Consider the following 18,890-nt stretch of genomic DNA (forward strand, 5'->3'; position numbering starts at 1 on the left):
GAATACAGACTTGTAGTTGCCAGGGGGAGGAGGGTGGGAAGGGCTAAACTGGGAGATGAAGATTTGCAGATATTGACAGGTATATATAAAATAGATAAATAAGTTGATACTGTATAGCACAGGGAAATATATTCAATATCTTGTAATAACTCATAGTTAAAAAGAATATGAGAATGAATATATGTATATTCACGTATGACTGAAGAATTGTGCTGTACACTAGAAATTGACACAACATTATAAACTGACTATAACTCAATAAACAAAAATGGAGGCAAAATAAAATAAAATAAAATAAAAATAGCAAAAAAATTCTCTCTTAGGAACAGATCTTACCAAACAGAGTCCCGTGAATTCTATCGTGAGATCCATTTCTCAGGTAATTGATAAATGATTTCAAAATTGACAAATTCTCATAAGGGAAAGAAAGGTGGAAGAATGAATGAGATGGCCCAATGGTATGTTTTGGAGAGAGCCAGCCCAGAATCAGGGCATGCAGTCCTGCTCCGAATTGAGCAATTTTGAATTTCAGATTCTTGGCTGTAAATGCCTCACATTAGAGCCCCTCAGATTCAAACCTGACCCAAGACATTCTTTTTTTTTTTTTTATCATTACTGAATCCTTCAATGTTGGTGCTTAAATATCATTTGCTGAACAAATCCTCACAGATACAGCAACATCACATGTTTTAGTGAAGCTGAACTTGAATAAAGAGATCTCTATATCAGGATAGACTCCCTGCTCTGCTATCAAAGGGACAAATGCTGAATTTCTCTCTTTGTCAAAGTTGTTATCTATTTTTTGAATGCTAGTTTGTTTCCCCATGTTTTTGATAAAGCTGAATTGATTGCAAAGGTAAAATAAGAACTTCCTTCCCTAGGGCTATGTTCATTCTTCCAAACTGAGCTGGAAAACACTGTTGTTAGTTTTAGTAACATTCCAAAGAACTTCTTCCCCATATATTGCTTCTAGAGAATATTCTTAAGCCTGGGTAACCAGTATGAAAGATGTGGAAAGAATCAGGTATAATGAGAATGTCTGAAAGAAATTGTTCTCTTGAGCAAACTAGCCTATTTCCAATAATGTCATTATTTTTATTAACATTTTTTTTGACTTATAAAATACATTTGAACAATAGCAATCTCCTCTCCCTGGGGCCTTAGAAATAATATCCACCATCTATGGAGAATTTATTACATTCTGGTCATTTGGCACATACGAATATGATCCTCACAGTAAACCTATGAGAAAGGTCATAGGATCAGAGAAATTCGATGATTTCATCACAAGTACTAGGGTCTGGAGCAGGGATTTGAACACAGGGCAGAAGGAGGCTAAAGCCCATTTTCCCACCTTACTGTACTGCTTCACTAAGTCACCAGGAAGCTGCTATGTATCCAACATGAAGTTGAACTCAATTAAAAATAACTGCATGGGCCAAAGACTTATCTCTCACAGGGGAGATTGCTTGGTGCCTCTAAGAAAATTTCAGCTTAACACCCTGAGATTAGTTGGCCTTGCATCTCTGATCCATGGAGGTCTGTTTAATTCAAGTCACATGTGGGCATTTCCACTCCAAGCACAGCATCAGTTCTAAACCTGGTGGTATGTCACAGAGGCACACGTCAAAACCCAAGAAGGAACCTGAGGTGTTACTGTTCCCAAGCAGAAACATCCTTGGAAGCTTATTTGAACAGAAGGCCTATCTGAAAATCTGGAGGTTTGCCCAGCTTTGGTTTCCTGTCTAACTGAAGCAGAGAGAACCAGACATGGAGCCAAGGGGTTTGTGCTTGTGGGATCACAACCTAAATTTGAAGATTTGGACCAGCAAGGCTGCATGCAGCCTGCAGCCAGGGCCCTGCCAGCACCACCACCCCAGGGGCCCAGCAGCACAATGAGAAACCGGAGGAAGAAGATAAGCATTACAAGCATAACGATGCAACAGGGCAAACCGACTTCCCACCTGGCAGAGAAGGGGAGACAGATCCCCCGGGGTTATTTTTATAGATTATTCTGCTATCCTTGGCATCCAGGAAGGAGCTTTTGCTGTCTGCAATACTGCCGGTAGCTAATGCGTACTGAGTATTTGCCATGCTCATGATACTATACTTAGCACCTTACATATATTATTTCAGTGGTGAGTAATTATAACGAGAGTGGCTGAAAAGGCAAGTATGTAGCTTCAAGGGCTTCTACAGAATATGTCATTTTGGCATAGTCTTTACTAAAAAGAGCCACCTCTATTTCTCAGTGCTGCACCACCTCACCTGTCAGCACTGTCTTCTACACCCAGCACAACGTTGCCTTGAATCAAGATGCTGTGTTGTTGCTGTGCTGCAGCCAGGACTGTAAGGATAACACCATCACCTGCTTTGGGAAGCAGAACCCTGGACGCATCCACAGCCCTCCAGCAGTTATTTCCAGCCATCTCCCTGTGATGCTTCCTGCGCTGGTCAAACTTAACCCCAGTCAAACCATATCTCTTCCCTGCTGAAACACTCCTCGCCCCCTCACCTTTGCTTAGAGAAGATAGGGCAACATCTGTGGGAGAAAGAGGAAACTTTCTTCAAGTGTTGTTTTCTTAGGAGGGAGGAAGCTTCCCTAGGTATTCCACAGCAGACTTGCTGTCTCATTGGCCAGAAGATTCTGGTCAAGTACCCATTTTATGAAGGTCTATTTCATCGTTACCTAGAATGGAGGGTGTGGTGCAGGTTTAGTTTAAAAAGTGGAAGAGACTATAGGATGATTCTGTTGGTTGCTTTGTTGGTTGGTTGGTTTGAATTAATTTTCAACCTGCCTAATTTTTAAAAATGATGTAAGGGAGCAGGGGCACTGGGTGTAATGTACTATGCTTACAGTCACTGTTCCTGTAATCCCTACAGCACACAGGAGAGAGAGGGATGCAGTGATTCAGACCTCCTCCATCTGTGCTCCAACTCAAAGACTGACATATTTCCCGACTTGCCCAAGGCTCTGGCAAGGAAAACTCAGATCCCCAAACCCAGGTCATTCTGATGCAGCAGTAACCAGCTTGGTTTTCACTAACCAGGATGGAGACATCTGTTTTCCCAGCCCACATAAAAATATGCACAAGGGTGCAAATCAGCAAATCTACAGCTTCCAGGTGACCAAGCTGGGATGTGCTCTCCCTTTGGGGACCATGAAGTGTAAATCTGGCCCTGGAAGACAGAGGGCCAGCAGCAAGGCTAAGGGGCTAAGCAAATTCAGACTCTGTCATCCCTTTTCTGCCTTTGCCTAGAATGGATTCCATCTGGCTCCCTGGCCATGCGGCCATTGTGCCTGTGCAAGGGGCACCATGGAGCATGCTGAGTGCCTGGAAAATTACCAGCAGCCTCTTGCAGTTCTCACCAGGCCACCAGGAACTGGCCACATGGGAACTGCCTTCCCTGACACTCCTGGTTCCTCAGACTATCTGATCAACCCCTACATTCTCATACAATGAGAATTGTGAGCCCAGTTGGTCAGGAACAGAGGGGGATTTTGTGTCCTGGTCTTACAAAAGAGAGCCCCTTAGCTTTTCTCACATATCCACCTTCTGTGGCTGCAGCTTCTCTTCCCCTACCACACCACATCACAGAAGAAATTTAGAGACATCTTGGCTCTCCAGTGAAGACAGAGGACAATGGATTCCACATGAAAAATGGAATAAAATTGGGATGCTGTTAGCCAGCCACCTAGGTGCAGGTGGCTTTTGGCAACCCAGGATGGGGTGGTGATTTAGAAGGGTATTTCTCAAAGTCATTACAGTTAATTAGCACTGAGTTACAAACTCATCAGCAGGTGAAGAGCCAGCTCCAGATCCCCAGGGAATTTCAGATGATTTAATATGTAAAGTGGCATGCATGTAAGGCAGCTGATTCTCTATAAAGAAATGATTTCATTATTTCTTTATTTCTCACTCCTGGATCCCATCCCTTTTATATACTTACCACATCTCAGAAGACATCCGTCCAACAGGGCTCTGGGTCGAGGAAATTACTGTGTTCCTTGTTTTTAATTTAGCAACACACTTTCACAATGGAACCAGTGCATTTTTCACTATTCTGATTCATCTCAGAAAGATGCTTTTCAACCTGGTCATCTTCTAGACTCCGTGGTATTTATGATTAAACCAAAATAATGCAGAGACACTGATGCAGTCTTAACATTGATAGCATGAATGACATCAATACCATTTACATATAGAACACCCTTGTGTATCTGGGAGCCAGAACAGTAGCTTAATTGACACCATACACAGAAACAAGGGATCTGTTCATTAGAGCTGGTGCTGAGCAAAAAAGAAATGTACTGGGCTTTGAATGTTGCTTCCTCTTCCAGTTTCTTTTTCTTTGATTTTTGTGCGAAAGTCTCTATCATTACTCCTGAGAAGCAGGAATCATCTCAGAAAGTATCTTGCTCTTTGGCAGAAACCCCTGCTGGCTCATCCTGCCCCACAAATCCTGCTAGTCCAGCATAGAGAAAGAGAGCTGTATGTCTGCTCAAAACCACTCTCCCACAAATAATGGGTGCCTGGATTCACCTTTCTTTGCTGCTTGTGAGTTTCCATTTTCTCTAAGCCTTCTCTCCTTCACATAGGCCCGAGGAGCAGAGGTTAATGAAAAAATGAAGAGCTTGACTTTATAAATGAAGTAGAAAATACATTCTCTAAAAAAGCAAAAACTAAGTGAGCTAATATCTGTGGAGGATAAGGAAAATATTTTTCTGAACTAAATAAGAGTAGTGATTTAATTACAGTGTTGCTACTTGAAGATATTTTATTGTGCTCATTATTGCTGTTTCCTTTTTATTTTTTTTCAGTGTGACTGAGGAGTCTATCGTATCAAGACTAAGCTTCCAGTATTTAAAATTGTACACAAATATTGCAGAAAATAATTGACTTGCTCCCAGCACAACCACTTGTCAGAAAAGAGCTGGGTGGAATAATACTTTGGATTGGCAAACTTTTTCCATAGAGAGCCAGAGAGTAAATATCATATGTTTTGTGGTCCATGTTGCTTCTGTTGAAACTGTCCAACTCTTTCCTTATTAATACAGAAGCAGCCATACCCAATACGTAAATGAATGTGGGACCTTGTTCCAATAAAATTTTATGTATGAAAACAAGCCACAGATCAGATTTGGCTCTTAGGTCATAGTCTGCCAACCTCTGCTTCCTAGCAAAGCTCTAATACATTTTCTTCTTTGGCTAAACTATGAATGGGAGCTTGTAAAACCAAAGCCATTCTGAGGGGATGACACAGCCCCATATAAGCTGGTAGCCAATACACAATAACTGGGTTTCTTTCTTCTACTTTCTAACAATAGTAATAACTGACAACTTAACAGCTATTTTCAGCTTAGAAAGTACACACTATCTGCTCGAACTGCAAATTCTGTGAGCTAATATCATCTTAATGCAGATTATTTATTATCTTGGGCTTCCAGTTTCTGGGAATAGTGGGGTAGATTATCTAGATCAAATATCCTACTGACAATGCTAAATATAATACAAAAAAAAAAAACTACCTAAAAGCATCTGAGAGGAAACAAGATAGGAAGAAACTACCAGAACTAAATGGAGAGAAAATATTAAGCAAGCACAGAAGCAAATTTTGCCCTGACACCATTTGCTGATTCTGGCAAAACTGAACTTTGCTTTTGGTAATTCATGGGGTGATCGAGGCAGAAATCAAAGCCTAGGGCCTGTACAAGCTAGAAAATCTTTAAGAAATCACTATTACTATATACTTGAAACTCAAAGGGAATAAGTCCTGGGGTAAAAGAGAGCCAGAAGTGAAGCAGCTGTCCTGCAAATAGGTAGGTTTCACATCCCCTGGTAGATCAAAGACCCTCTAGCCTTGAACTTGGTTGAAGGTGATAGTTCCTCCAGACATCTTTCAGAAGCAAAGATACATCATCTCTGGAAGGAGGCACGTATAACTTATCCTGGGCCTCAGATTACTCCTATGTATGTTTTCCCAAGCATGAGGACCCAGCACACCATCAAGAAAACAAGCTACACAATTAAACACAGCACCAGGACGTCAACAAAAACAGATTTGCAAATACTTTGGCTGTTAGAAGTATCAGAGACAGGTTAGAGCGCAAGAGTGTGTACTATTCTTAAAGGAAAAGAAAGAACCGGATTGATAGCAGAAAACCACAAAAATGGCAGTGTAAATTTTTCTTTAAAGAAACAATAGAACATCTAAAAAGGGAAAATGAAACAGCCAAAAATTAAAAACTTAATAGAAATTTTTAACAGCAGATTAGACATATGAAAAGAGAGAATTAGATATTTGTAGCCCCACATTTGGAGAAGAGGTGCCCAATATCCCACAAGTAGAAAAGGCCACAAAATGATGTTAATTTCTTTGGATTTCAACATCCCATTAATTTTTCAACAAATGGCCAACTTTGTGGTAATATGTGTTTATATTGCTAGAGGAGAGAGGAAAACTTACCATCTTTTCCTGCCCACCTTAAAGTAATGATTTTCAACCCAGTTTTGGAGCTTCATTCTGCCTCCTTACAACAAACTCCCCATCAGGCCACCAAGACATTGATCCTTCTGTCCTATCTAGGAATTTTGGTTGTGTGATCAAATTAACTTGATCTGCCACAGTGAAATTCAAGTTCTCACACTTTAGTTTCAGTTTGTTCTAGATAATGAAATGAAAAAAGAACACCCTGCTACTCATCAAATGGCCCTTGTGTTTAATAACCAAACATAAATAAAGTTGGGATTTGAGGGGGGCAAACAATGAAAGAGTATTGATAAAAAATATTTCTTCATGTAGAAGCATTTAAAAGTCTACACATGAGACTGTTAGTTGCACTGGTAGTCCCGCCTCTCAGAGAGAGGGCCATGTAATCCTTTCTCCCTCAGCCCTGGACACTGCCCTTAGCCTGATATTCCCAAGGTCCCCTGGCCCCTTTTGTAACTAATTTCACTCAGACTGAACTCCGCCCAGAAGCCTTCAGAGAGATCACAAAGACTTGACCAATTCAATATGATTGAGGTTTTTTGGCTTAATAATAAATGATAGTCTAAATGACACCCGCCCTAATTTTGTGTTATAGTTTTCATGAACTGTAATTTTCTGTATATTTTAAGCCCTGCAAAACTATCAATAGCATTGTATTTACCACCCACTATTTCTCTTGTTCCTTACTCCTTTTTGGATTTCTGGGATAACTTTCCTCCAGTCCAAAGAATTCCCTTTAGCATTTATCTTAGTGTGAGTCTCCTGGTGATGAATTTCTCTGTTTTTGTTTGTCTAGAAAACTGTTTATTTCACTTTCACATTTGAAAAATATTGTCACTAGCTGATCAATTCTGGGTTGACATTTTTGGCTTTTTTCTCTTGCATTTTGGAGATATCATTGCATTGCCTTCTGGTTTTCAGTTCTCTTTTGAGAAAATAGCTATCAGTCTGATTGATGCTCCTTTAAAAGTGTCAGTTTTCTCTGGATGCTCTTAAGATTTTGGCTTGCAGAAATTTTACAATCATGAGTCTAATTGTGGCTTCTTTTGTTCTTATCCAGCTTGGAGTTTGTAGCACTTTTTTGATACCTTTCATCAGTTTTGGGGGGGAAAAAATCTCAGCTATTATTTTTTCAAATACCGCTTCTGCGCTATGATCTCCATTTCTTCTCCGATTTCAACGTTGGATCTTTTCCCCATGTTGCATGTATCTCTTACGTGACTTTTCTGCATTCTTCAACCTTCTGCTCCCTGTCCTTCAATTTGAATATTTTAACTGACTTAACCAGTTAACAAATCCTCTTTTTGTTATGTCCAATATGTGATTAAACCTATTTAGAACCTAATTTCACTTGCTACATTCTTCAGGTGTAGAAATTCCATTTGATGCTTTTATAGAATTTCTCTGGTGTAATTCCCTTCTTGACATCTATTTTTCTTGAATATATTAATCAGGATTTTAAAAAATCCATGTCTCTTAATCCTAGCATCTAGCTTAACTATGGATCTGTTTCTATTGCCAGTTTTTGTTTAGAATGCTGTTTCCTGGAATGACTTGCAATATTTTACTGAATGTACAACATTGTTTATGGAAAATTGTAGATGTTCAGGATGATGTTATCTTTCTTCAAAGGAAATATATCCCATTCTCTGACAAACAGCTATAGTAAACAAGAGACTGGGCTGATTCAAACAACTTGTAATCTCTGTAAGACTTTAATACCTCTAGCATGTCAACTGAGAGCTTAGGATACTTACTAGTGAAACTGAGGTCAGTCATTGGTTAGATCCATTAAACTATAACTTGCTTAATAAACAGTAAACTGTAACCTGCCTTTAATGATTAAGCTCCCTTTGTCTTTACAGAAACTCACATATCCTTCAAGCATCACACAGTCTAAACAATGTTTGCCCAAGCTGTTTTTCAGGAACTTGGAATCAGCTGTTTTCAAGTTTGAGCCCCAGCTTGTTGGAACCACTGATCCACAACTGGGTTATGCACCGTGTCCAATCCATGACCTATTGGCATCAAAGGGTCAAAAGCTCCACCCTCAGAACAAGCTAACACCAACATTTCCTGTACCTGCATCCCATGAAAAAGCATGTACCTTAGTTGCTCCTGTAGAGAACAATAATGACATCACCTTTTTCTCACCTCCAATCACCTTTCCCAACCATGCCTCAGACCATCCTGCTTCTTTATCCCATAAATATCCCAAGGCCCTCACCTTCGGGGAAACAGATTTGAAATTTGTTCTCCCATCTCATCTCGTCACTTGGCTGCCTCCTGAATAAACCTATTTTTTTAATATATATTTTGTTGAAGTATAGTCAGTTTACACTGTGTCAGGTTTCTGGTGTACAGCATAATGCTTCAGTCATACATGAACATACATATATTCATTTTTATATTGTTTTCCACCATAGGTTACTACAAGCTATTGAATATAGTTCCCTGTGCTATATAGTATAAACTATATATATATATATATAAAACTTTTATATAAAAGTTTCTCTCCGCAAATCTCAAACTCCCAATTTATCCCTTTCTCCCTTCCCACCCCTTCCCCCACTGGTAACCGTAAGTTTGTTTTCTCTGTCTGTAAGTCTGTTTCTGTTTTATAAATAAATTCATTTCTTTTCTTTTCTTTCTTTTAAGCTTCCACATATATGTGATATCATATGATATCTTCCCTTTCTGGCTTATTTCACTTAGAATGACAATCTTCAGGTCCATCTATGTTGCTTCTCTGCAGCAGACCTCAGTGTCTCAGCATTTGGCTTGCTGAAAATCAGGGAAATGAGCCTAGTTCCAAAGTCCTCCTGAGCAGACCCTGAACTCCAGTTTTTACCACCTCACCCTCCTGAGACTGCTGCAAACTCCTTTTTTGCTTTTAACCTGCTTTCTACTTGACTTTTCAGCCTCTTGCCTGTACACCTTAAGAACTCAACAAATGCCTCTAAATGAAAACAAGAGTATCCTCTTCACTTCTCATCTCAGAGGTCTTAGCCTCGGTCCTGTCTTCCCAGTCATGAACTCCAAAACTCCAATTTCTGTCTCCCTAGCTGCGTGAGATACTGAAAACTCTGATGGATTCTTGCCTCTTAGCATCTAACTTCTACCCAACTCCCAGCCTTCCCTTCTATGCCAAAAATGGCAGGGACCCTGAATGTGGCACAGAGAATATTCAACTTACATGAGTTTCTCTCCTCCTGTGATCTTGACTCCTCAAGTCTTGGGTATCTTGGCTGCTTTTAATATCTTACAAAAATGTGTATTTCATGTTTTATGTGGATTATCTAGGTGTTTCAGCAGGAGGCTTGATCTGCAGTGAGATACTCCATTATTGCTGGAAGTAGGATAAGCTTTCTATAGTAGAAACATACAATTTTTATCTCTCTGCTTTCATCTTTCTTCTTTGTCAGACACAAGAAAATTACTCTACATGTCTTCTCAGATACATTAGAACCTTATTCCAATACCACTTAGATGTCTTATGGCTTCATTACTTTAGGGCTAAGTCTACCTAGTTTGTATGTATGAATATGTCCAGACCTTCAACTAAAAGAATGTGTCTGTCACATGTTGCCTGAGGTGTGGGCTTCTGGTCCAATGTCTGGGAAGACATACTTCCCTAATCTGAGTTTTTAAGCTTCAGGTTAATCTCTGCTAACTTCTGAGTGTCTCTAATTCAGTGAGGTTCTTCCTGTTGTTTAGAGATGAAGTTTCCTTCTTTATCTTGCAAACATTAATTTGGCTCCAATAATTTCCTAATCTTTTGCTTTTTGAGCCTATACTTTTTTACCAAATGCTTCAAAATGAGGAAAATGGGAGACAATTCTATGTAGATATGTTCATGTGAGCATTCCTATTCTTCTCTTTCTTTCATGACTCTTCAAAAATATCTTTTAACTATATTTAGACTTCATCCAATGAGGCTCATTTATTATAATCCCATTAGACATTATTAAATCAATTAAAATGAATAATTTAGTAGACACTGTATTGAGCCTAATTTAAAATGTATATGTTGGAACAATAATGGATCACTGTGTTGTCAGATATGGTGGTTCTTCCCCTGATGCTGATAATGCTGAAACTGTTTTTGAAAAGTAAAAGCCGTCTGCAGCTGCTTTGAAAGTCAATTGACATTATGTTAATTAGCATTTATTTACAGTAGTTGATTAACAATATCAAACTACAATAATGAATAAGCAGTTAACATTTAAAACAAAGCTGGTGACATTAAGTTTTATCATTTGGCATCAAGTGAAAAGCATTAATTCTTTCAGAGACTAAAATGAGATCCATTGAAATCTGCTTAAATAAGAAATAAACTAGAAAAGGAAATGAGAGGTCCCAAAGAGGTGGGGTTAAGGGGTGGCCCTGGGTCTTAGAATGTCACAGATGAGAAAACCACTTGTTGAGTAGCCAGTTAAGCAAAAAGGGAAGGTAAGAAGTAGGTGAAATTACTTCCTTATTCAGTGGCTTGTTAACACATGCCAAATTATCACTGGAATTTTGGCAGTTAGGAGTTCCAAATGACTTGATGATCAAATTAAGATGTCACAGTCAACTCAGATCCTGACCTGTTACCATCAACCTCTGTGCATGAAGCAGTCAGGAGTGAGGGGGAAAGAGAGGAGCTGATTTTATTAGGAACATTTTGACATATTAAAATTTGACATCAGAAAAAACATGCCAAGAGTTTGATCTCTTGCTTGCTTTCTTCTCTCCCTATGACTCCCTAAGAAATAAGAAAGTCAAAACTGAAAGGGACTAAGATATTTTCATAAAAAAGTAAAGCCAGTGCTGTCACCAAATTTCCAGTTGATCTTAAGTGATGTTATCAATAAACAAATGAATCACAATTTCACCATCATACATGGAGAAGTACATTTGCCACCTCTGTATTCACCCTCTATAACTGGCACCAATGCTACATGTTCCTTGATGAAGGAGAAAAAATAAATTATTCTGCTATTTTGTCTTTTAAGAATGTTAAAGCACTTTTTAACACAAGAGGTCCAGTTGTTGATGATGCGGGGAGAGGAATTGTGGAAAGCAGTTTCCCATGTTTGGAGGGTCCACACCTGTCCCTTTCAAATGCTGGCACTTTCACACACTCTGACTTCTCTCCAGCCAGTGCTTTTGGCTCTCAGGCCCCGGGCCCTGCTGAGTGAGAGGCAGTGAGGAGACTTGGAGCTTGCCTTCCTGTTATCAGAGCCAGGCTGTGTCTGTGTCAGGTTGAGGAGGATTGAGATTCCTTCTTGAGCCAAGTTTGATGTGAAAAACACCTGCAGCTCATCCCTGACTAAGTGGGGGCATTCTCACGGATGTCAGCTTGAAGAAAGATAAGGTAACGCTGGAGAGCAAATCCTTGTCATGAGCTCCTGCTTTGTGACCTCCTCATCACCCTCAGGGTGCTGCCTGGGACCTGGACTTGGTTGGAAGAAGGGAAAGCAGTGGCTCCCCTCAGGATGGTGACCTGGATCCCAGATCCCCTGGAGGGGCCTCCTCATGGTTATTTTGGGGCTGATCACAGACACTGTGTAGCAGAGGGAAGAGCGATGTTGCCGTATGACCATAGCTAGATCTATCTTCGGTTGGCTCAGCACAGAATGGAAGGACTTAGCCCCTCTGTAAAGGGGGCAGATGGAAAGTCCTGCGATTCTAGGGACTTGGGGTTCAGAGCTGGAGACCTTCACTTAGCTTTGCCTCTCCCTAGCAGATGCCACAGAGTGCTGCAGACCCAGAAAACTGATTTTCTTCCATCTGGACCAGGTCATCCAGTGGCCTCCATGTCACGCTGCCTACTGCTGTGTAACTTTTTAGAACCGAGAGTTTGTGTTGGAGTTTGTGTGTGTGCACCTTGTCCTCTCACCTGCTTCAATAAATCTTGAAGCTGCCCCCACCCCCCAAAAAAAGAGGTCCACTGTGTCATAAACTTTCATAAGAAACTTTTTCTTTCTTAAGAATGCTGGCAAGCTGGTTTTGCCTCGAAGTTACAATACTCTGTAGCAATGAAGGCAAAACATATTTCCAATAAACAGCTAATGATTTCCACAATTGTAAGTATGCAAACATCTATGCATTTATGAAACTAGATATCCATTCTCTCATGTCTCTGTAGGCTTGATATGATTTTCCTACCTAACTATAATTCCCAGTCCATGAAGGAGGATGAATAATTAGTAATCTGGGAGATGGCCTGTCAGTATTGGATGAAACTTGCAATTCCACTGATCTTAATGGTTATGTACAAATTTGGAATATGGATACAGAACATTTTATCAGAAGAAAAATGCCTCAACTTTTTCATTCTCCACCTCACTCCAAGTGACACCAATGGACCAGCTCTGACCAGGAGTTCAAAACTAGCTTTTTAAAACACTCATTTACTGAAAAGCAGCTGATGAGAGACTGAAAAGGCTAGTTTCTCAGATAATTTTCACCCCATTGAAGCCAATAATTGTAGCTTAAAAATGGTGGCTTTATATTTTAACTGTTAATCTCTCTTTCAGCAGATGTGTTCTGAATCTGCCCAGCTACCCGTTGGCTTCAGTTAAATGAACTATTTTTGTTATACATGCAGAATTCTAGTAAAAAAAAAAAAAAAAAGCTCTATAAAATATTTCTTTCAATAAATGTGATTAGCTAATACCAATCAGTTTTCCTACAGATTTAAGATAGGGAGTTCTCTGCTTGTTTGTTTTGTTGTGTTTTCTTTTGTATCTTTGTTTTTCTGTTTTTAATAGCCAGCCTAAAGTGTGATATGACAGCAGGGCACCATGTTATTTTTTGTTCATTGGATCTCCATTTTTTTTTTAATTGAAGTCCAACCAGTTAAAATGTGTCAATTTCTGGTGAACAGCACAATGTCCCAGTCATGCATATACATACATATATGTGTTTTCATATTTTTTCATTAAAGATTATTACAAGATATTGGACATAATTCCCTGTGCTATACAGAAGAAAAAATTTTTAATCTATTTTTATATAAAGTGGCTAACATTTGTAAATCTCAAACTCCCAAATTTATCCCTTCCCACCCCCTTTCCCTGGTAACCACAAGGTTGTTTACTTGTCTGCAAGTCTATTTCTGTTTTGTAGATGAGTTCATAGTGTGTTTTCTTCTTTCTTTCTTTTTTTTTTTTAAGATTCCACATATGAGTGATATCATATGGTATTTTTCTCTTTCTGGCTTACTTCACTTAAAATGATGATCTCTAGGTCCATCCATGCTGCTGCAAATGGAATTATTTAATTCTTTTTATGGCTGAATAGTATTTCATTGTATAAATATACCACAACTTCTTTATCCAGCCATCTGTTTTTGGACATTTATGTTGCTTCCATGTCTTGGCTCTTGTATACAGTGCTGCTATGAATATTGGGGTGCATGTATCCTTTTGAATTAGAGTTCTCTCTGAATATATACCCTGGAGTGGGATTGCTGGATCATATGGTTCCATTTAATCTTAATATGATTCCAGTTACCTTTTGCATCAAAGCATGGAAAGTTTTAATATTTTTTATGAAACATTTCCCTTCCTTACTAGTAACTTTGAGATTTAGATAGGCCTGAACTTGCCTACCCTTGTTCTCACATAGGAGACCAGTTACTTGAAAAATAAAGCATCTTTTTTTTCATAGAGAATAAACAACCATTGCATATTAAATCAAACTATGCCAGGCAGTCTAATGAATATCCAGCTGTGTTAGGAATAATGTGATTCAACCCTTCAATAACCTTGTAAGTTAGGCATTATTATTCCTATATATGTTAGAAAACTGACACTCACAGAGGTTAAGAGAGGAGTTCAAAGTGACATTACTGAAAGCAGCTAATGACAGATTGAGCCTCCTTCTATGATTCCTGTACCAGTGTTCTTTCTACCACAGAACATTTTGCTCATTTTGTGAAGAAAATCAGAAAGATAGCTGATATTATTAAGATGATGCCCTGACCCCCAAGGTTTTAATTCAATTTTGAGCTGTGCTGTCTTTGATTTGGATTGGCCCTCTTTTCTCTTAAAAATCAAAACTAATGCCAAACTCTCTATTATCATTAGAATATCCAGAAAAGGCTGGCTCAGTCTCCTGTTGCACCTTTTCCAGTTTAGGGATAAAGTAGGCATATCTACTATTGAGCTTTCAAATTCAGAAGTCAAAGGAGGTAAGAAAGCCAAAATAACCTTTGGAAGTTAATGAGAACTTTCTTATCCTGCCACGGGTTCTCCATCATTCTAGCTTTGCTAGAGACCATTTCTTCCTGCTTTCTCTTCTCACAACTGTGCAGTGCTTGCATTTTCTTAAATATTCCTATGTATGGACTTATCTTCAGTATTTCAAACTCATTGAAAACTAGCTCTTTAAAGAAAGCCCAGTGTAGGAAAGAATATGGGCTTTGTCACAGACAGACTTGGCCTCAAATTCCTTATGTGACCCACCCCCCCCCCCCCCACTGTAAGAATAAGCAAGCTAGTAACCTCTGAGCCTTGGTTTCCTGATGAGATTTGCTCTACAGAGTTTTTGCTGAATAAGGTAACATTAACATCATGTCTGAGACAGCAGGAAACTTCTATGGTAAAAATTACTCCCCTTCTCTCCATCCCCCTGTGTTACTTCATCTAGAGGCAGCTCATTTCCTATGAAGCAACTTTCTCCATTGCTGCTCTTTCTGGCCTGCATAGTAATTCATTTATTCATTTTTTTTATTGTTGTTGTTATTTTGGTAAAACACACATAACATAAAATTTACTATTTTTATGACTTTTAAGGGTACAGTTCATGTTGTTCTGCAACCATTACCAACATCCACCTCCAGAACTGTTTCATCTTCCCTCTGTACCCACCAAACATTAACTCCCCATTGCTTCCTCCTGTCAGCCACTGGCAACCACCATTCTACTTTCCTTCTCTACCAATTTGACTATTCTAGGCACCTCATGTAAGTGGAATCTCACAGTATTTGTCCTTGTTTCCCACAGCGTAATGTCCTCAAGGTTCATCATTGTTATAGCATGTGTCAGAATTTCCTTCCTTTTTGACAATGAATGATATTCCATTGTATGTCTATATCATGTTCTGCTTGTACATTCATCTGGATGGTGATTTTGATCATATGGATGCTTGGGCAAGAACCTGAGACCAACCGACTTCCCTCAGAAAGGGCTTCTGTAGCTCATTCTGGGAGTTGGGTAGGTTAAGTAACCAGGGAGCCCCCAGGAAACCTAGCTCTGGGTGGGTTGTCCTCAGCAGCCCCCTCCCCGCTTTCTCCTCTCTATGATCCAGGACTTTTTGCTTATTGTCTTTTCCTTCCTCTGTATTGGGTGTACCATTTAAATAGCAATAGCCCAACCCAAACCCTAAACCCAAGCTTTCATTCTGACAGTAAACTAGGCAGCCACCCAGTGTGAGGACAGGTACTTAACAGTTACTGTGAGTTTAAAAATCTTCCTGAAATGGAGCTTGGATTGATGACTCAAGATTTTTATGCCTGTGACTTTAGGAGAGAATCTATTTTTATTCATCTGTTTCTCTGTCTCTGTGCTCTCCTCCCTCTCTTCCTGCCCCTCTTACAGTTCTCACGCTTGTGATACTTCTTTCGCTATGATGATACATTTGAATCTACATTCTTTCCCTGAAATGGGTGCAAAGAAACACAGTATTAACCCAGCTAAGTAATTTTCTAATTCAAAAATATTTCTAGGAAATTCTCCCCTTTTGGTTCATTTCATTTTGTATCTCTAGGTCTCCAAAACTTAGGAGGAAGAGAAGAGTGAAAGCTAAACCCCACAGCACAATATTGTGTACTTTAATGGGAATTTGAAATAATGGAAAGCCAGGTATAAATACAATTCACTGACACCAAACTTCCGGGTTAGTCCTCAAGACATTTGTCTTTTTAGATAATTGTTTCAACCCCAAACCCACTATAGGTAAAAAAAGCACATGAAACATTCATATTTCTCTTTAGAAAATGAAGAAATATATATCAATATTAGTTTCTTGACTTCAGAACACTGAAAAGTCATCAGGGGAAAATGTGTGTTTTCCCCAACCTAGGCAGCTCTCTAATTCTCTCTTTAAAAAAGGGAATGAGTGATTTTTATCAGAAGCTTTTAAAAACCCAAGTCCCAAAGCAAACATATTTATCTGTCCCTAGAAGTACTTCTACCACAAACGCTGGATGGTTTGGTGCCATGAAAAGAATTGTGGGGTTTTAGAGTTGGAAGGATCTTGGTCCAAAATTCTAAATGGATGCTTCTCTTCTAGTTCACAAAATGGAAGAGGTAGTCGCAAAAGAGTAGAGACTGTGGCGTGTGTGGTCCATGATCATTGTAGGATGCTGGGGTGTAGGATCAATGTGTCTGGACAGCATGAAGGTGGAGGAAAGAAAGGGTGAGAGAGGGAGGAAGGAGGGGGAATAATGGAGAAAATAAAGGGAGGGAGGAAGGAGTCAGGGAAGAAGGACAGGAAGGTAAACAGTACTTATTATATATATATATGTGTGTGTGTGTGTGTGTATATATATATATATACATATATAATTTTTGTTCAATAGCTTTTACTATTTAGATTAATTAAATTATCCCAGCAAACCATTAATAAAGATATTAATATCCCATATTTAGAGTTGAAGAAGTTTAAGTTCAAAGAATGCGGACTCATCTATTTTTAGCTTATTGGAGTAAAGAGGCACTGAGAGGAGAAGCAGAATCCCTCTGGAAGGGGACATAAGGCAGAGAAAGGCAGAATGGATGTGTGTGATGGACTCACACCTATTACCTGCTTCCTACGCTTGACTGCAGCACTATAGTGAAGAAACAGAGCCATAGCCAAGCCCAGGAGTTACACAGAGCCTGAATTAATATTGACTGAAATGAATTTTCTCCGTTGTCAGAAATGGCAAAAGAAAAGGTGATAGTATTCACATTGCTTTTCTTTCTGCAAGTCCTAGTACACCACCAGTGTCTCTGTTAGCCCCTCACCAACTGCAGCACACAGTACCTTACAGAAACATAGTAGGAAATGGCCTAACACAGAGATGTAATGCTAAAAAGGAGAAAAACATCACTTTGATCCAGACAGTATTTGTACCCCAAGATGCGAGTTTTGGTTATTCTGATTTCAGCTTCTAGAACAATGAGTGCTAGGAACGATTAGGCTAATGACTGATTTCAGGAGAAGAGAAGAGACTCCTGGAGCACACTGTGTCTGACTCGTAAGCAGACCTTTGCTGACATATTATTTAAATAGCTTAGGAAAAGTGAAGGGCTCTCTAATTCACCAGCACCTCTGGCCTCCAGGCACACAAGTCTTTTTTTCAGTAATGTTCTGAGGCTTCAGGCCTACTTCTCTGGCAAATCATTTAACATCTACGTGTCTCAGGTTCTTCCACAATAAAATGCGAGAGGCTGGTCTCTAGGGCACACGCCAGCTCCAGCTTTCTGGGTTCCTGCAATTCCCTGCGTGTGAACTTTCGTCTGTCGATGGAGTATTGGATTCACTCTTGATTTTTCTGCACCAGTGCAGATTTAGACACAGATTTTCATCACCATCATCATCCCAGAGATTTTTAGTGTGCTAAGAATTGTTCCTATTTCTATTCCTAGTTCTCACAGTAATCCTTAGAATAGGCATTATTACCTCCAACATACTGAAGAAATGGCACTAGTTCAAGAGTGATCCAATATTGGTGATTAATTTGGGGTTGCTCTAGGAGCATTGCAGTGTGAAGAATATTTTCAAAGCTGATTCACCCAAAAGGGTTTTTGTTTATTTAGCAAACTTTCCCACACCTCATCCAGAGTGAGAGACTTAGTCTATTCCCAGGAAATCCAGCACTGCCTCCCGACCCGCGCCAGGCGCATTCTGAGTCCGTCACTGTGCGAACCGAACTCCCGGCGGAGACCAGGGGCCTCCAGGTTACAGAGTCGCTATGGGACCCGCGGGAGTGGAGGGCCTTCGGTTTGGAGACCCTGGCCTGGAGGCCTCGGGGCACCGGGGCTGCAGGCGTTTCTGAAAGCGGGAACCCCAGAGGAGGGCGCTGGACTATGGAGGGAGTCCTGGTCGAGGGGTGGGATTACCCGGCTGCCACTGTCGCCTGGACGGTCCCCGCGGCGTCCCGGGCTAAGTCGGCGCGGGAATCTCCCCGGCCGCTGCCTTGGAAACCGGCCGAGCCCGGCGGGAAGACTTGTCGGCCCCGCGGGGCGGGGAGACGCGACGACCCCTCGGCGGGGCCGGCGACCCGGCGTCCGCGACGAGGAAGAGCCGGAGGACGGCGGAGAGGTGCTGCGAGCCGGGCCTGAGGACGAGCCGGGGCTGCGGCCGGTGCGCGGGCCGCCCCGCCGCTCTCCTCAGGCCGGTGCGCAGAGCCGGAGGGGCGG

General features: G+C 40.4%; 1 non-coding gene across 1 annotated transcript; it reads left to right on the forward strand.

Moving 5' to 3' along the window:
• The first annotated feature begins 11,518 nt into the window (after positions 1–11,518).
• Positions 11,519–11,617, forward strand: LOC135321916 (small nucleolar RNA SNORA71). Its single transcript, XR_010382090.1, has one exon. It is a non-coding gene; the product is annotated as a small nucleolar RNA SNORA71 (small nucleolar RNA).
• The last annotated feature ends 7,273 nt before the right edge of the window (positions 11,618–18,890 follow it).

The sequence above is a fragment of the Camelus dromedarius genome, chromosome 8 (assembly GCF_036321535.1).
Source record: "Camelus dromedarius isolate mCamDro1 chromosome 8, mCamDro1.pat, whole genome shotgun sequence".
NCBI classification, from domain to species: domain Eukaryota; kingdom Metazoa; phylum Chordata; class Mammalia; order Artiodactyla; family Camelidae; genus Camelus; species Camelus dromedarius.